This window comes from Anomaloglossus baeobatrachus, chromosome 1 (assembly GCF_048569485.1).
Source record: "Anomaloglossus baeobatrachus isolate aAnoBae1 chromosome 1, aAnoBae1.hap1, whole genome shotgun sequence".
Classification (NCBI taxonomy): Eukaryota; Metazoa; Chordata; class Amphibia; order Anura; family Aromobatidae; genus Anomaloglossus; species Anomaloglossus baeobatrachus.
Window position 1 is genome coordinate 332,911,188 of NC_134353.1, and position 17,601 is coordinate 332,928,788.

The 17,601-nt window shown below is 43.7% G+C and overlaps 1 protein-coding gene across 2 annotated transcripts in view; it reads left to right on the forward strand.

Moving 5' to 3' along the window:
- The window catches only part of SHROOM3 (shroom family member 3), a 566,845-nt gene that overhangs the window by 191,754 nt on the left and 357,490 nt on the right, over nucleotides 1-17,601 (forward strand). The window lies entirely within an intron of this gene.

Consider the following 17,601-nt stretch of genomic DNA (forward strand, 5'->3'; position numbering starts at 1 on the left):
GGAGAAATAGTGGCGGCTGGGGACCGAGTAACGTGGGACAGCTGCCGCCATCAGGTCACGGAATGCTTCTGTCTCCACCAGCCTAAAAGGCAACATTTCCAGCGCAAGCAGTCGCGAAATGTTAGCATTTAGAACTGTGGCATGTGGGGTGTTGGCAGTGTATTTGCGCCTGCGTTCAAAGGTTTGCTGAATGGATAACTGAACGCTGCGCTGGGACAAGGACGTGCTTGATGATGGTGTTCTTTCTGCGTAGGCAACTGTAGGTGCAGGAGTGGAGGAGGCTTGTTCGCAGGCAGCATGGACAGAGGATTGGCTCGCATGCACAACCAGCGAAGACGTAGCAGTGACATCAGCAAGCACTGCTCCTCGACTCTGTTGTACTTCCCACAAAGTCGGGTGCTTGGCTGACATGTGCCTGATCATGCTGGTGGTGGTCAGGCTGCTAGTTTTGGTACCCCTGCTGATGCTGGCACGGCAGGTGTTGCAAATGGCCTTTTTTGAATCATCTGGATCCAACTTAAAAAACTGCCAGACTCGTGAAGACCTAACATTTGGACAGGCACCTTGTGTCGTCGTGTTGTTCCGGGGAACGGTTGCCTGACTTCTGCCTGGGGCCACCACCCTGCTTCTTACTGCCTGTTGTGATGCTACGCCTCCCTCCCCCTGTGCACTGCTGTCCTCGCTCTGCATATCCTCCTGCCAGGTTGGGTCAGTTACTGGATCATCCACCACGTCGTCTTCCTCTTCCGCACCCTGCTCCTCCTCCTGACTTGCTGACAATTGTGTCTCATCATCGTCCACCACTTGTTGAGACACGTTGCCAACTTCGTGAGAACGTGACTGCTCAAATATTTGGCCATCTGTACAGACGATCTCCTCATGACCCACTTCAATATGAGCTGGCGAGAGGCCAGAATGTGTGAATGGAAACGTGAACAGCTCTTCCGAGTGTCCAAGTGTGGGATCATTAATGTCCGAGGAGGACGTGTACTCAGCCTGGTGGTAGGAAGGAGGATCAGGTTCAGAAATGTGCGGTGCAGTATCACGGCTACTGACACTTGACCGTGTGGAAGACAGAGTGTTTGTGGTGGTGCCAATCTGACTGGAAGCATTATCCGCTATCCAACTAACAACCTGTTGACACTGGTCTTGGTTCAAGAGCGGTGTACTGCTGCGGTCCCCAAGAATTTGGGACAGGACGTGCGAGCGACTAGATGTGGCCCTTTGTTGTGGCGAAATTAGAGCTTGCCCACGACCTCGGCCTCTGCCTGCACCACCATCACGTCCACTTCCTTGTTCCTTGCCAATGCCCTTGCGCATTTTGCAATGCTGTGCACTGCTGACGTGTATATTCACTACTTGTGCGTTATATCAAAGTTTCTGGAAATTGCACACAAGTGCACCTGTACGCTGCCACCGACAGGCACACACGTGCGGTTTTAAAAACCAAGCACGGACGCAATAATAACCTAACACAGGTTTTAGGAGCAAAAATTAAGAACTCTGACACTATCAGCCACTGCTGACTGACGTGTATTATACACTACACTTGTGCGTTATATAATAGTTTGGTAAACGCACACCAGTGCACCTGTACGCTGCCACCAACAGGCACACACGTGCGGTTTTAAAAACCAAGCACGGACGCAATAATAACCTAACACAGGTTTTAGGAGCAAAAATTAAGAACTCTGACACTATCAGCCACTGCTGACTGACGTGTATTATACACTACACTTGTGCGTTATATAATAGTTTGGTAAACGCACACCAGTGCACCTGTACGCTGCCACCAACAGGCACACACGTGCGGTTTTAAAAACCAAGCACGGACGCAATAATAACCTAACACAGGTTTTAGGAGCAAAAATTAAGAACTCTGACACTATCAGCCACTGCTGACTGACGTGTATTATACACTACACTTGTGCGTTATATAATAGTTTGGTAAACGCACACCAGTGCACCTGTACGCTGCCACCAACAGGCACACACGTGCGGTTTTAAAAACCAAGCACGGACGCAATAATAACCTAACACAGGTTTTAGGAGCAAAAATTAAGAACTCTGACACTATCAGCCACTGCTGACTGACGTGTATTATACACTACACTTGTGCGTTATATAATAGTTTGGTAAACGCACACCAGTGCACCTGTACGCTGCCACCAACAGGCACACACGTGCGGTTTTAAAAACCAAGCACGGACGCAATAATAACCTAACACAGGTTTTAGGAGCAAAAATTAAGAACTCTGACACTATCAGCCACTGCTGACTGACGTGTATTATACACTACACTTGTGCGTTATATAATAGTTTGGTAAACGCACACCAGTGCACCTGTACGCTGCCACCAACAGGCACACACGTGCGGTTTTAAAAACCAAGCACGGACGCAATAATAACCTAACACAGGTTTTAGGAGCAAAAATTAAGAACTCTGACACTATCAGCCACTGCTGACTGACGTGTATTATACACTACACTTGTGCGTTATATAATAGTTTGGTAAACGCACACCAGTGCACCTGTACGCTGCCACCAACAGGCACACACGTGCGGTTTTAAAAACCAAGCACGGACGCAATAATAACCTACTAACAGGTTTTTTTGGGGAGCGACAATTACAGTACAGACAAGTCAGACACTATCTGGACTGTTTTACACTGTGTACACCAGCCCCAGATATGAAGGCTGGTATACGGTCACCACTACCCTGCCTGCCTGCCTGCCTGTATACTGCTACAATAGTCCTGACAAGGACTCTTTTGGTCACTAGCCTGTATTCAGACCTGGCTATACCCTGCCTGTATATAGCAACAATAGTCCTGAGAAGGACTCTGCTACTGTACTCCGACCTGGCTATACCCTGCCTGCCTGTATACAACTAGAATAGTCCTGAGAAGGACTTTTGGTCACACTGTTTGCAGCCCTGCAACTGAAAAAGCTATAAAGGGCCGCAAAGCTTTCCCTGAATCAGCGACACTCTCCCTACACTCACTGTCAGAATAGCTGTGAGCAGAGCACAGCGCGCCGGCCGATATAAAGGCTCGGTGACGCTGTGCAGGCCGGCCAATCACTGCAATTCCACAACTAACAGGGCTGTGGCATTGCAGTGGTCTGCCAGCCAATCCCTGCATGAGGGCTGGCTCTCAAAAGAGCGCCAACATGCAGAAATGAAGACCACGAGTAAAGCACGAGTATCGCGAGATTACTCGGTCCCCGCCGAGCAGCCCGAGTACAGTGATACTCGTGCGAGTACCGAGTAGTGACAAGCATGCTCGCTCATCACTATTCAATACCAGTCCACTGCTGGTTTGTGCTCTCAGCTGGCATGAACTCTACCAGACTTATTTGTGCCATTGGCCAACATCAAAGTCATTACTATGTATAGTTAATTGATTGTTTGTTTTATTTTTTTAAATTAAGGAGCTATACTATGTAAGATGGTGAATGGCTACATGGCCGGTATGTATCCCAGAGGAAGATGTCCTCTGTAATGTAAATTTGGAATGTCTACTCCAGTATCTGTAATGCCATGAGCTTTGTTAAGGAGGTCAAGGTCCAGGATTACAGATAGCTGGAGAGATATGTGGGTCTTGCTATCCATATAGCTCCACCGATTGGTGTATCTCATATGTCTTGTGAGACTGTTTGTTTGGCACATGGCAGTCAGTGTGAGGACGATGGTACACTTCCTGAAGAAATCTCTGAGTGAGCGTGGCTCGCTGAGACTGACTGAAGTAAGTGTGTGTGAAAGTCTACCAAACCTCCTGAAGGTAAATGGACTTGAAATCCAGGTGTGAAAACTGACCGGGGAATCTGTGTAGGCAATCTCACACTAAAACCGGCTAGAAATCTGGGTGTGATTACTGGCTGGAGTCAGTGTGTAGTGGCTGATAACTCCATTGGAGTGCTACTGTGCAGAAGTGTATCCGAACCGGAGCGGGTTTACCGCAGATATTACAGACTTGAAATTCGGGTTCATGTTGTGTGCCACAAGTGTGCTTTATATGTTTTAACAAACTGACTGGACTTTTATATAGTTTGTGTTCCTATCGCTACCTCGCTGCAGCAAGTAAAGTGAGTACCCCATCACGGTGAGTGAAATGTTACAACTAATAAGACAAATGGCACAGTGCCAGTATATAGTATGTATCCTAAATAAGTAAATACCTTCCTAAAATATATAATGGAGAAGGGAATACAAATAATCAGCGATAAAGGAGATTAGAAGCTTAATGTAGATGACTTTATTAGACAAAGTTCAGAAATTTTGTTGTAGTTTGTACTAAAAGCCCAGAAGAGAGCGTTCACAATTCTACTGTATTATTATGGTATAAGGACAGACGCCAAGGCGGAGATTTATCATTTTCTTTTCACTGTTGGAAGATTCACACAGTCTTAAAAGCTCTCAATAAAAACAAAAAAAAGTTTCATCCGTTATAAATTCAAATTATGAAATAAGTTTATTATTTTATTTATACGTAAAGTATAACATTTCATTTTTTGTTACAATTTTAAAACTTTAAAAAGATAAACACCCATGTTTACCATCAGTGTCACACAGCTACCAAGTATATATAAAGTGCAATTGTAAAAGACATTTCTGTAAATCAATAATACAAATGATGATAAGAAACTTTGTAATATATTATATTATAAACATGTGCCTTTTCTCCACTTCTCGGACCCCTCTTCTCTCATTTCTGCAACCTGCACTGAATTCAGATTATCAGCTTCATTGATGGATCAGGTTACAGCTGCTGCCCATAGAGGTTTATGGAGAGAGGAAGGAAGAGCGGTTTGCTCTGGTGGACACAGACAGAAAATGAGTTCTGTGCAAGAATAGTATATGGGCTCTTTACATCCTAAAAGCTCATCAAAATGCACAATTTCACCTACTTTAGAGGTAGAAATGGGACCCCCAACCTCTAAGGCTCATATGCAACTGAAGAGGCTGCACCAAAGATATGTCCACCCCTGCAAATACTGCTGCTTCTATTAAAGGGAACCTGTCAGGTCCCATATGCACCCAGAACCACGAGCAGTTCTGGGTGTATATTGCTAATCCCTGTCTAACCGTCTCTGTATACACTAGCAACGATTTAGGGATCTTTAGAAAAGTATTAATAAAAATATTTTATCATATGCTAAGGAATGAGGGGACTAGTCCCCTGGGCATTAGTTCCCCTGGCTAGTCTGCTCCATTAGGATGTTAGTACACCCCTGTGGGTGTGCTCACATACTAATGAATGTGCAGCATCAGAGGATGATCTCACTCACCTCTCCGCCGCCATCGCCGCCCAACGCTGGATGTCGGCTCAGTGTGCTAGACCCCGGAGTTTTGGTCATGCGCATTACTTCAGTTTGAAGCCAGTACGCATACACCCGGCTTCATAGCGCGTGACTGGTCATGCGCACTGAGCCAAAATCTAGCGCATCCACTAAAAATAAAAAACATATTTTTGCAGATCATATCATAAGATGCACTTTTCTTCCGAGGGGAAAATGGGAGTGTGTCTTACATTCTAGATGTAGCTTACCAGGGGGCACAGCTGCGGTGGAGCAGGGTTACAGGAGGCAGAGTTGCTGCTGCAGTAAGTTGGCGAAGGCACGAGTGGGGTAATACTGTGAGTCCGAGGCTGAGAGGAGGGGGTGTGGCAGAGGCACAAGATAGGCACCATTGATCTCCCGTTGGAGAATGTGATGGACTTCAGGAAAGGCTATGGGAGCAATGCACGTGCAGATTAAGATCTTGGCTCTCCAAAATCTCAATTTGCACATGAGCCATCTTTGCAGCCATTTCAGATTGAAATCTTGGCTCTCCAGAAACTCAATCTGTGCTTGTGCCTCATCAACAGCCATTATAATTTCTACTGCTGTGAGATCAATAGTGGCCACTTTGTGCCACTGCGACATACCCTGATCCCAGTCTCTTGGGACATTGTCCCACCACTGTTGCCACGCTTTGCCGGTAAGGCACATCCAAAATATAAGACGGACTCTATGATTACAATACGGACCCCCATCTTAACATTAATAATATTTTTTTTCTTACTTTCTGCCTCTAAATTTGGGGTGCGTCTTATGATCCATTGCGTTTTATAATCCTGAAAATATTGTGTATTACAATGCTATTTAAATATAATTTCCCTTACATAATGGAAATGCAAATCTGCAGTATTCTGGTGGAGAAGCAAATTCCTTGTTGCCCCAGTTTAAATGTAGGATTGAGTACTATTTGTGCACAGTGGCTAAGTCCAATACTGCAGCACAGCCTTATTCACTTGAATACAGTCTACGGTAGGGGTGGGTGGTACAGTCTTTCAAATAAAGCATATATTTTTACCAATCCCATACAACCCTTTTAACATTCTTTAAAAGTGACTTCAAGGTCAAGGTTTATTTTAAGCGTCTTCTGACTCGCCTTATTATCCCTGAGAGTTAGTATCATGTGCATTGTACACACCCACTATAAACCAAGTGTGCATTGTTGTCTTTGGATTCAGAATACTGTTTCTTTATGCCCTAGGCAAGTTTACTTTATGTCATAGCATATATATATATATATACAGTCATATGAAAAAGTTTGGGCACCCCTATTAATGTTAACCTTTTTTCTTTATAACAATTTGGGTGTTTGCAACAGCTATTTCAGTTTTATATATCTAATAACTGATGGACTGAGTAATATTTCTGGATTGAAATGAGGTTTATTGTACTAACAGAAAATGTGCAATCCGCATTTAAACAAAATTTGACCGCTGCAAAAGTATTGGCACCTCAACATAAAAGTGACATTAATATTTTGTAGATCCTCCTTTTGCAAAAATAACAGCCTCTAGTCGCTTCCTGTAGCTTTTAATGGGATCCTGGATGAAGGTATATTTGACCATTCCTGTTTACAAAACAATTCCAGTTCAGTTAAGTTTGATGGTCGCTGAGCATGGACAGCACGCTTCAAATCATCCCACAGATTTTCAATGATATTCAGGTCTGGGGACTGGAATGGCCATTCCAGAACATTGTAATTGTTCCTCTGCATGAATGCCTGAGTAGATTTGGAGCGGTGTTTTGGATTATTGTCTTGCTGAAATATCCATCCCCTGTGTAACTTCAACTTCGTCACTGATTCTTGCACATTATTGTCAAGAATCTGATGATACTGAGTTGAATCCATGCGGCCCTCAACTTTAACAAGATTCCCGGTGCCGGCATTGGCCACACAGCCCCAAAGCATGATGGAACCTCCAACAAATTTTACTGTGGGTAGCAAGTGCCGTGTTTTGTTGCCTCCATGCATAACGCCTTTTTGTATGACCAAACAACTCAATCTTTGTTTCATCAGTCCACAGGACCTTCTTCCAAAATGTAACTGGCTTGTCCAAATGTGCTTTTGCATACCTCAGGCGACTCTGTTTGTGGCGTGCTTGCAGAAACTGCTTCTTTCACATCACTCTGCCATACAGCTTTTCCTTGTGCAACGTGCGCTGTATTGTTGACCAATGCACATTGACACCATCTGCAGCAAGATGAAGCTGCAGGTCTTTGGAGGTGGTCTGTGGATTATCCTTGACTGTTCTCACCATTCTTCTTCTCTGCCTTTCTGATATTTTTCTTGGCCTGCCACTTCTGGGCTTAACAAGAACTGTACCTGTGTTCTTCCATTTCCTTACTATGTTCCTCACAGTGGAAACTGACAGTTTAAATCTCTGAGACAACTTTTTGTATCCTTCCCCTGAACAACTATGTTGAATAATCTTTGTTTTCAGATCATTTGAGAGTTGTTTTGAGGAGCCCATGATGCCACTCTTCATAGGAGATTCAAATAGGAGAACAACTTGCAAGTGGCCACCTTAAATACCTTTTCTCATGATTGGATACACCTGCCTATAAAGTTCAAAGCTCAATGAGGTTACAAAACCAATTTAGTGCTTTAGTAAGTCAGTAAAAAGTAGTTAGGAGTGTTCAAATCAAGAAATTGATAAGGGTGCCCATACTTTTGCACCGGTCAAATTTTGTTTAAATGGGGACTGCACATTTTCTGTTAGTATAATAAACCTCATTTCAATCCAGAAATATTACTCAGTCCATCAGTTATTAGATATATGAAACTGAAATAGCTGTTGCAAAAACCCAAATTGTTATAAAGAAAAAAGGTTAACATTAATAGGGGTGCCCAAACTTTTTCATATGACGTTATATATATATATATATGTATATATATATATATATATATATATATATAAAAGAAAAAATTCCAGCCGCACACTGTGAAAAACCAAAGTAAATTCTACCTTATAACATAGATGGAGGTATTTATAATATTATAGTGGCCATTGTAATACCAGCCCAGCACCCTTCACTGCAACCTCCTTTGCTGGGTCCTACACTACACTGCATCTTCTCTGGGTTTTCAAAACCTACAAGATCAGCTGGTAAACAAAAAGGAGGCTAATGAAGCAGCCAGGAGCTGGGGTGCAAATCCAGCAAACAGAGCACCACTCCCTGTTATATGCATTGTACAATAGAAAAAAATAGAATGAAACAGGGGTTGCCTTGCTGGTTTCCCACGCTGGTACTAACCTGATTTCAAACCGTACTGGCAGCACCCTTACAATGTGAACAGGTGCGTATCTGGATGGTGTATATATATCCAAACTTTTGGTCTGTACTGTACACATATATAATACCGACTAAAAGTTTGGACACACTCATTCAAAGGGTTTTCGTTATTTTCATGACCCTGAAAATTGTAGATTCACATTGAACGCATCAAAACTATGAATTGACACATGTGGAATGAAATACTTAAAAAAGTGTGAAACAACTGAAAATATGTCTTATATTCTAGGTTCTTCAAAGTAGCCACCTTTTGCTTTGATTACTACTTTGCACACTCTTGGCATTCTCTTAATGAGCTTCAAGAGGTAGTCACCGGAAATGGTCTTCCAACAGTCTTGAAGGAGTTCCCAGAGATGCTTACCACTTGTTGACCCTTTTGCCTTCACTCTGCGGTCCAGCTCACCCCAAACCATCTTGATTGGGTTCAGGTCTGGTGACTGTGGAGGCTAGGTCATCTGGTCATCACTCTCCCTCTTAGTCAAATAGCCCTTACACAGCCTGCAGGTGTGTTTGGAGTCATTGTCCTGTTGAAAAATGATGGTTCAACTAAATGTAAACCGGAGGGAATAGCATGCCACTGAAAGATGCTGTGGTAGCCATGCTGGTTCAGTATGCCTTCAATTTTGAATAAATCCCCAACATTGTCACCAGCACAACATCACACCTCCATGCTTCACGAAGGGAACCAGGCATGTAGAGTCCATCCGTTCACCTTTTCTGCGTCACACAAAGACACCGTGGTTGGATCCAAAGATATCAAATTTGGACTCATGAGACCAAAGCACAGATTTCCACTGGTCTAATGTCCATTCCTTGTGTTTTTCAGCCCAAACAAGTCTCTTCTGCTTGTTGCCTGTCCTTGACAGTGGTTTCCTAGCAGCTATTTTACCATGAAGGCCTGCTGCACAAAGTCTCCTCTTAATAGCCTTAGGCTAAGTTCACACACTGCGTTTTTTTGACCCTGCGTTTTTGTGCATTTTTTGCTGCAAAAAACGTACAAAAATGCACCCGCGGCAAAAAGCGCATGTGGTTTTACCGCGTTTTTGGTGCATTTTTTGCAGCGTTTTGCTGCGTTTTTGCTCACTGCGTTTTTTGCATTTTTTATCAGTGAACAATGCCATTAAAGATTGTTGAGGAAAAAAAAAAAAGAAAAAAGGTCTGATGTAATTTCCTTCTTCAATATGTAATTCATTCTCCACTAGTGTATGCAGGAGAGCAGACAGCTGCAGAACTACAAAGCTCAGCATGCTCCATCCAGGACTGTATGCTAGAGGGAGAGGCAGGGGGAGCAGAACTATAAGGCTCAGCATACTCCATCCACTAGTGGATGCAGGAGAGCAGACAGCAGCTGCAGAACTCCAAGGCTCAGCATCCTCCATCCAATAGTGTATGCAGGAGAGCAGACAACAGCTGCCGTACTACAAGGCTCAGCATCCTCCATCCAGGACTATATGCAGGATTTTTTTGCCCCCCAAAAAAATGACGTGCGGTTCGCCATATTTTTGTATGCTAGCTGGGTACAGCAGGCAGGTACGGGCTGCCCCCAACCCCCAGCTGCCTATTTGTACCCGGATGGGAACCAAAAATATAGGGAAGCCCTTTTTTTTTTTTAATTATTTCATGAATTTCATGAAATAATTAAAAAAAAATGACGTGAGCTTTGCCCAATTTTTCAGTCCAGCCAGGTACAACTAGGCAGCTGGGGATTGAAATCCGCAATGCAGGGTGCCCAAGCTTTCTGGGCACCCCCGCTGCGAATTGCAGTCCGCAGCCACCCCAGAAAATGGCACTTTCATAGAAGCGCCATTTTCTAGCGCTATATCCAACTCTTCCAGCTGCCCTGATGCCGGGTGGCTCGCTGGGTAATAATGGGGTTAGGGCTAGCTGTGTATTATCAGCTGGCCCTAAGCCCGAAATTCATGGTGTCATGCCAATATTAGACATGGCCACCATGAATTTCTAGTAAAGATAAAAAAAAAAAAACACAGCTCACAGAAAAATATTTTTATTAGAAATAAAACAGAACACAATTATTGACTCCATCTTTATTGAAATAAAAAACCCCCCTCTGCAGTAATCCTGGTTCAAGGGTCCCGCGCCGTCTAATCCGGATCCAATATCATCTGATCGGTTTGCTGGAAGGCAAAGCGATCAGATAATGTGTCAGGTTCAAGGACGTGAATCACATCACACATCAGCTGATTGTATAAACGCCGTTTATACAATCAGCTGATGCATCAGTGCAAAAAAAAAAAACCTACAGACTTCTGTGCAGCGTTGGACTGGCTACTGGAGGAAACTCCAGTAATGCCAGGTTTGGATTCAGGTACCTGCATTGCACTCTGGAGCTCTCACCTGAGCTCAGGCGTGCAGCCTAGACTATACCGTGAGCACCGAGTGATTGATTCCCCGGCACTTGCGATTCAGTTCATGTCATCTGCAGACAGGCCGAGGTGCTCTCACCTGAACTCCGGAGATCACCCCGGCCTGTCTGCAGCTGTCATGATCTGAACTGCAAGCTCCGGGAAATCAGTCACTCGGCGCTCGCGGTACAGTCTAGGCTGATGCATCAGTGCAAAAAAAAACAAAAAACAAAACAACTACACATGTCCGTGCAGATTCCCGTCCGACCGCTGCAGGAGCTGCTGGTAATCAGCTGATGAAGTCTCCTGACGGCATCACCTGATAGCCGGCAAGGCGGTAAAAGCCGGCATCACCGCGAGACTTACGATCAGCTGATGCGTCAGGTGACTGCAACAGGTGATCACCGCCAGGTCCTCACCGCCAGGTCCTGCAGCCATCGGAGGTGCCTGCGAGCCGGCACACAGCCGGAGCAGGGGTGGCGGTATCGAGAAGAGGAGCTGGGAGCGGACATGGCACCGGGAGTCTGCAGACAGATGAGTATGACATTTTTTTTCTACTGTTCACTTTTTATTTAGCAGCTGCTTCTACCTCCCGCCCGGACATAGTGCAGGATGGAAGCGGACATAGCACCGGACGGCAAATCTCGTACAAATGCGTCCCCCCTTTTTATTTGAAGTGCCTGCACGACCTCCGGTAGAATCCCTCGAGCCACACTGCGGATCCAGATCCGAGCAGCCCGGCTGCTGGCACGGGGGCGGCGCATTAGTAGAGGTGACAAAAAACATTCAGCCGACAAGCTGCTTCTCTGCATAAAGAAACAAATGTCATGCTGGATGGTTCACTGTCAACTACAACTAGGCATTGTAGGAAGCGATTACAATGTATCTGACATGGTATCAGAGGCTTAAGCAGACGCAGATCAGTACACCAAGATGCACTGCCTAAACTACCGGGTTTTATCATATCTGAAGTGTGTCCTTTCTCTGTCAGATACTCTGAGCTCATGAACTTTTGAGTTAGAAGATTGGACCACTTACCAAGTTTGCCATTGGGTACTATATTGTCTAGCCTCCAGTGTATTGATAGAGAGCATGTTCAGCTTGGCAGGTTGCTTTGTCATGCTCAAGAAGACCAGATTGTCATTTACAAGTGTAGAAAACCTTATATTTGTCAAAATTAATCAGAAAAATTTTACCTAGATTGGCTGTAGTATCTGCCTCTCTGTCCATTATGTTCCATACTGTTCTGCTACCACCAGTGCCAATGTCCTTACACAGCTGTATATTTACTGTATGTCCATCATGTTAAAAATACTCTGTGTTGTAACTGCCAGGACTGTTAGTGCATATCCAGACATCATCTGCCTGTCCATCATGTTCTATACTGTGCTGTTGCTGTCAGTGCCAGAGCCACAGATCTTTTTATTGTCTATTGTGCTGTATATCTATATTGTATGACTGCTGGCAACCATGCATTGCACAGGGTAAATATCAGAAGGCTAGCAGGTCAAAAAATTGATACATTTTATAAATGTTAAATGGAAGCTGTCATCTATATCTACGCTGAAGAACTAGCTGGCAAGAGGACCGATAAAAACACAAGTGCTGACTGTAAGGCTATGTGCACACGCTGCGTTTTTTTGACGCTGCGTTTGTGCATTTTTGGCCGCTAAAAACGCACAAAAACGCACCCACGTCAAAAAACGCGTCAAAAAACGCATGCGTTTTTACCGCGATTTGGTGCATTTTTGGCTCCGTTTTGCTGGGTTTTTGATCTCTGCGTTTTGCTGGGTTTTTGATCTCTGCGTTTTGCTGCGTTTTTCCAATGCATTGCATGGGGGGAAAACGCAGAAAAACGCAGGAAAGAATTGACATGTCCTTTTTTTTTTAAGCTCAAAAACACAGCTTAAAAAAAAGTTGTGTGCGGACAGCAAAAATGAAAACTCATAGACTTTGCTGGGGAAGCAAAGTCATGCAGTTTTGAGGCCAAAAACGCACCCGAAAAACGTGCAAAAACGCCGCGAAAAACGCACTGTGTGAACTTACCCTTACAGTATACAGCACCCGCCCTCCCCCTTCCCTGCACCTTTGCCTGGTAACTGAAAGTGAGTGGCTGAAAGTGAATAACTTTATTTTATTCCTGTAACCGCTATGCCATTTTGTACTGCCAGACCTAATATAAATGCCAGTTACCTGCAGATTACCAGTGTATCTGCAGGTAAATAGCATATCGATAGGTGACAATTTCACTTTAAAAAGCCATTATTTACTTTTTAAACAACAAAACTATTAGTGATCCCAAGAAAGGGATAATTTTGGAAGACAACATAATCAAAAAAAGGGGGAAAGAGGGAACTACCAGCACTGAAGGATAGATTCCATACAGATGGTGCTATCTCACTAGCGCTTTACAAATACATTATAAATAAATCTTACAGCACATATCTAGCGCTTTATAAATACATAGCGGTGGATACCACTTTCAATAGAGCCTTATCTTACAGCGCATACCTAATAGCGCTTTGCACATGTTCCCTACTCAAAGAATTTCTATGGTTTGAAGGCATAGCTCATTTGTTGGTCATTGACAAAGGCCATGTTCTGGGCCGAAACGTCCGATGCACTAAAGGGCCATTTACACGCTGCGACATCGCTAATGATATATCGTAGGGTCACAGTGTTTGTGACGCACATCCGGCGTCAATAGTGACATCACAGCGTGTGACACCTATGTGTGACCTTAAACGATCGCAAAAGAGGTGAAAATCGGTGGTGTTTGAGAGGTCATTCATTTACCAAAAATCGTTGTCTGGTCAGTAGCGAGGTTGGTCGTCGTTCCTGTGGCAGCACACATCGCTATATGTGACACCGCAGGAATGAGGAACATCTCCTTACCTGCGACCGCCGGCAATGAGAAAGGAAGGAGGTGGGCGGGATGATCGGCCCGCTCATCTCTGCTCCTCTGCTTCTATTGGGCGGCCGCTTAGTGACGTCGCTATGACACCGAACGAACCGCCCCCTTAGAAAGGAGGCGGTTCGCCGGTCACAGCAACGTCGCTAGGCAGGTAAGTATGTGTGACTGTTCCTAGCGATGTTATGCGCCACAGGCAGAGATGTGCCCATGACGCGCAACCGACGGGGCGTGTACACTCGTTAGCGATCTCGCTAGCGAGATCGCAGGGTGTAAAGTACCCTTAAGACTGAATGTTTAATACATTTTCCAGGTTTTTCACTTTAATCTGGAAGTGCCTCTTTTCTAATATTATTCTACATGGTGTGGAAACCTATGAGAGCACCTCAGCTATGATTTTTATGGTGGAAGTGCCTTATGTTACACAATACATATGACTTGTATGCATTTTGTTCTAAATTGAATCTTTTTTCAAAGGTCATAATTTTAGAATGCTTATGATAAAGACATTGCTTCCTCACTTTTCAAACAAAAATATCTGTTACATATCCAAAAAAGGCAAACATTTTGGGACAGTTTTTTAAAGGCCATTGCTTTTTCAGTGGTCATGCTGTAATTGTGCAGTGGACGAGAAATGATATTATTTTTACAACGAAAATGTCAATGATGCCAAAAAAGTTTATTGTGATGGATTCTTCATCCTCTTGTTTCACCAACCCAAACTGAATCACAAGTTTTCTTTCACTGTCTTTCTGAACTCCTGCTTCCCCCAAATATACATTTTTCTTTTTAAATTGTCACATGCTGGCTAAAACTATCAGACTGGTGCTTCCAGTTGCTTCTTCATTACCTGTGCTGTCTGAGCCATGGTGCTTCCCAATTGCTTACTCACTTTACGAACAATAACCAAACCTATTATTAATCCAAAAAAAGGGATAATTAATCATTTTTTGAAGCTTAAAAGAATCTAAGTAATCTTCAGTTTGCAAATGCCAAACTTGTTGCTGGTCTTTAAAAAATTATATTTTTGGACCCACACAGTGTGGCAGCTGTAAGCATCCCCTGGCACTTTAATTGACAGCTCGCACTACACAGATATCTATCACTGTGCCTCGGCGTGCTTTGAGCCGCCACTCACAATGCACTGAGCTGTAACTGAAGCTGCGCCAGGCATGTCTGTATGAGTGAAAGCCGGTGGCTCCTGGGAGGAATTCAGTTTATTTTCTCCAGGTAGCTGCCCTTTCATTAAGGTGGACAGACAGGTTTGTAACACTATTAAACTGCAGATTAACTCGATCTACAGATAAATATCATTTGGGGACATGACAGATTCCCTTTAAAGTTAAGCTGTCAGGTGCAATATGCACCCAGAACCACGAGCAGTTCTGGGTGCATATTGCTAATCCCTGAATAACTGTCCCTGTATCTTTTAGGACACATAAAGAGATCTTTAGAAAAAGTATTTCTAAAGATCTTTTATGATAAGCTAATGAGCGCAGGGACTTGTCGGAAGGGCGTTAGTTTTGCGCTCATTTCACCTTCTTAGCATGGTAGCACACCCACAGGGGTCTGCTAACATGCTATTCAATGCAGCATTACCAGCGGTGAGGCATGTACCTGTGTCCGCTGTGACCGCGCTGCTGAATGCCTGACACTTCCGGTTATGCGCAGTGTGATGCCGGGTGTACACATCCTGGCTTCAAAGAGGTCTAGTGCATATGACTGGAAGTGCCGGGTTTTCCGATCAGCAGTGACAGGTTGATACAGGTACGCGCGTCACTGCTGGTGATGCTGCATTGAGTAGCATGTTAGTACACCTTTGTGGGCATGCTAACTTGCTAAGAGGACAGACTAGTCAGGGAATATAATGCCCTTGCGAATAGTCCTTGCACTCAATAGCATATCATAAAAGATCTTTAGAAATACTTTTTCTAAAGATCTCTTTATCTATGCTACTGTATACAGGGACGGTTAGGCAGGGATTAGCAATATGTACCCAGAACTGCTCGTGGTTCCGGGTGCATGCTGCACCTGACAGGTTCCCTTTAAGAGCTAGGGTAAGGGGGCATCAAAGAAGCAGAATGCAGTGATTCAATGGATAAGTTCACTGATGCCAAGTATTTTAATATGAACTGACTTCTAAATAGTAGCTCATTTTGTGGTACTACAATGTCTGACCTCAGAAGGAAGGCACCTGGTATTCTATACAGGATCAGCCAATATGGTATTACATTCATTCCTAGTGGCATTTGAATGCACTTTAGCTTTTTTCCTCTCCCTGCTGACTTAATCAATGAGGTGTTACTGAGAGAATGTTAAGCTTCTGAATGCACCCATGTATTAAGTTTTCAGGGTGATAGAAGAAGGGCATGAAACAGGAGAAATAGGTTGAGAAGGATAGTGCTAAACCAATAAAATGCATTGACCCATAAGTAAGCCAACATCTCCGAGCATCCGGCTGATCATGAACCTGTCATACCAGAAGAGACAAGAGAAAGGGAATCTAAGGTTCTCTAATTAAAATGGAAAACCAGATGGCTCTTTGTAATTTGTTTCATCTTCACTTCAGGGAAGACACTGGTTGTTCAAAGGGTAAAAAAAAAATTACTTGCCTATAAAATCAAGAAAATAAATCGTTCATTCACATATTGAAGTTTCAATGGTATAGAAAATCAGAGCAGTAGCTATAAATATTCCTGTTTTTACAAACTTCCACTCCCTACTCCCTATATGTCTATCTCCATAATATAGAGACACATAGGAACTGTTAAAAAAACAACAAAATCAAAGTATATTCCAGGGATTTTAAACCAAAAGTGGGAAGTAAACCCTAATAAACAGAATTGGGCCACGTGCATGCAGACATATTACTTATTTTTTTAATTTTTTTTCAAAGAGACCAGTAGAAGGGTTCTTATGCTATTGCTGCAGCCTTATTGTACCTCTGTGTGTCTTTGATTTTATATGCAAGCAAATAGAGGTAATTTTCTGTTGCTATGTGTACAAATATAAAATGAAGATTTGTCCTTAGGGCAGGTCATCAATGTCTGATCGGTGAGTGTGTTACTATTATCATTAGTGATGGGCGGACTAGCAGATGCCCTGTGTAACACACCAGATTAACCCCCTGCCGAGATTATACCTGGGATGTGTTAAATCCCGCTGTCAGAGTTTGACAGTTTGATTTAACTGGTTAACAGATGACGGTGAAGCTCCGATCAACCACAGCTAGTAAAAGAATTTAATGGCTGATTAAATCAACTGTCATGTGTGGGGAAAGATGCGGGGTTGGCATGCAAGCTCTCATCAAAGGCAGGGACACAAAATATTATTATTATTTATTATTATAGCGCCATTTACTCCATGGCGCTTTACATGTGAAAAGGGGTACACATAGTAGGGACAAGTACAATAATCATAAACAAAACAAGGCACAGGCTGGTACAGAAGAAGAGAGGACCCTGCCCACGAGGGCTCACAGACTACTAAGGGATGGAGGAGGATGCAGTAGGTGAGAGTAGAGATGGTCATGCGGTGTTATAACGGATGAGGGTTACGGCAGGTTGTAGGCTTGTCGGAAGAGATGGGTCTTCAGGTTTGTCTTGAAGCATGTCAAGGTAGGGGAAAGTCTGATATGTTGTGGCATCTCGGTTGCAGTGGTGGGAAGAGGAGATGAGAGGGGAGTAGAAAAGGAGA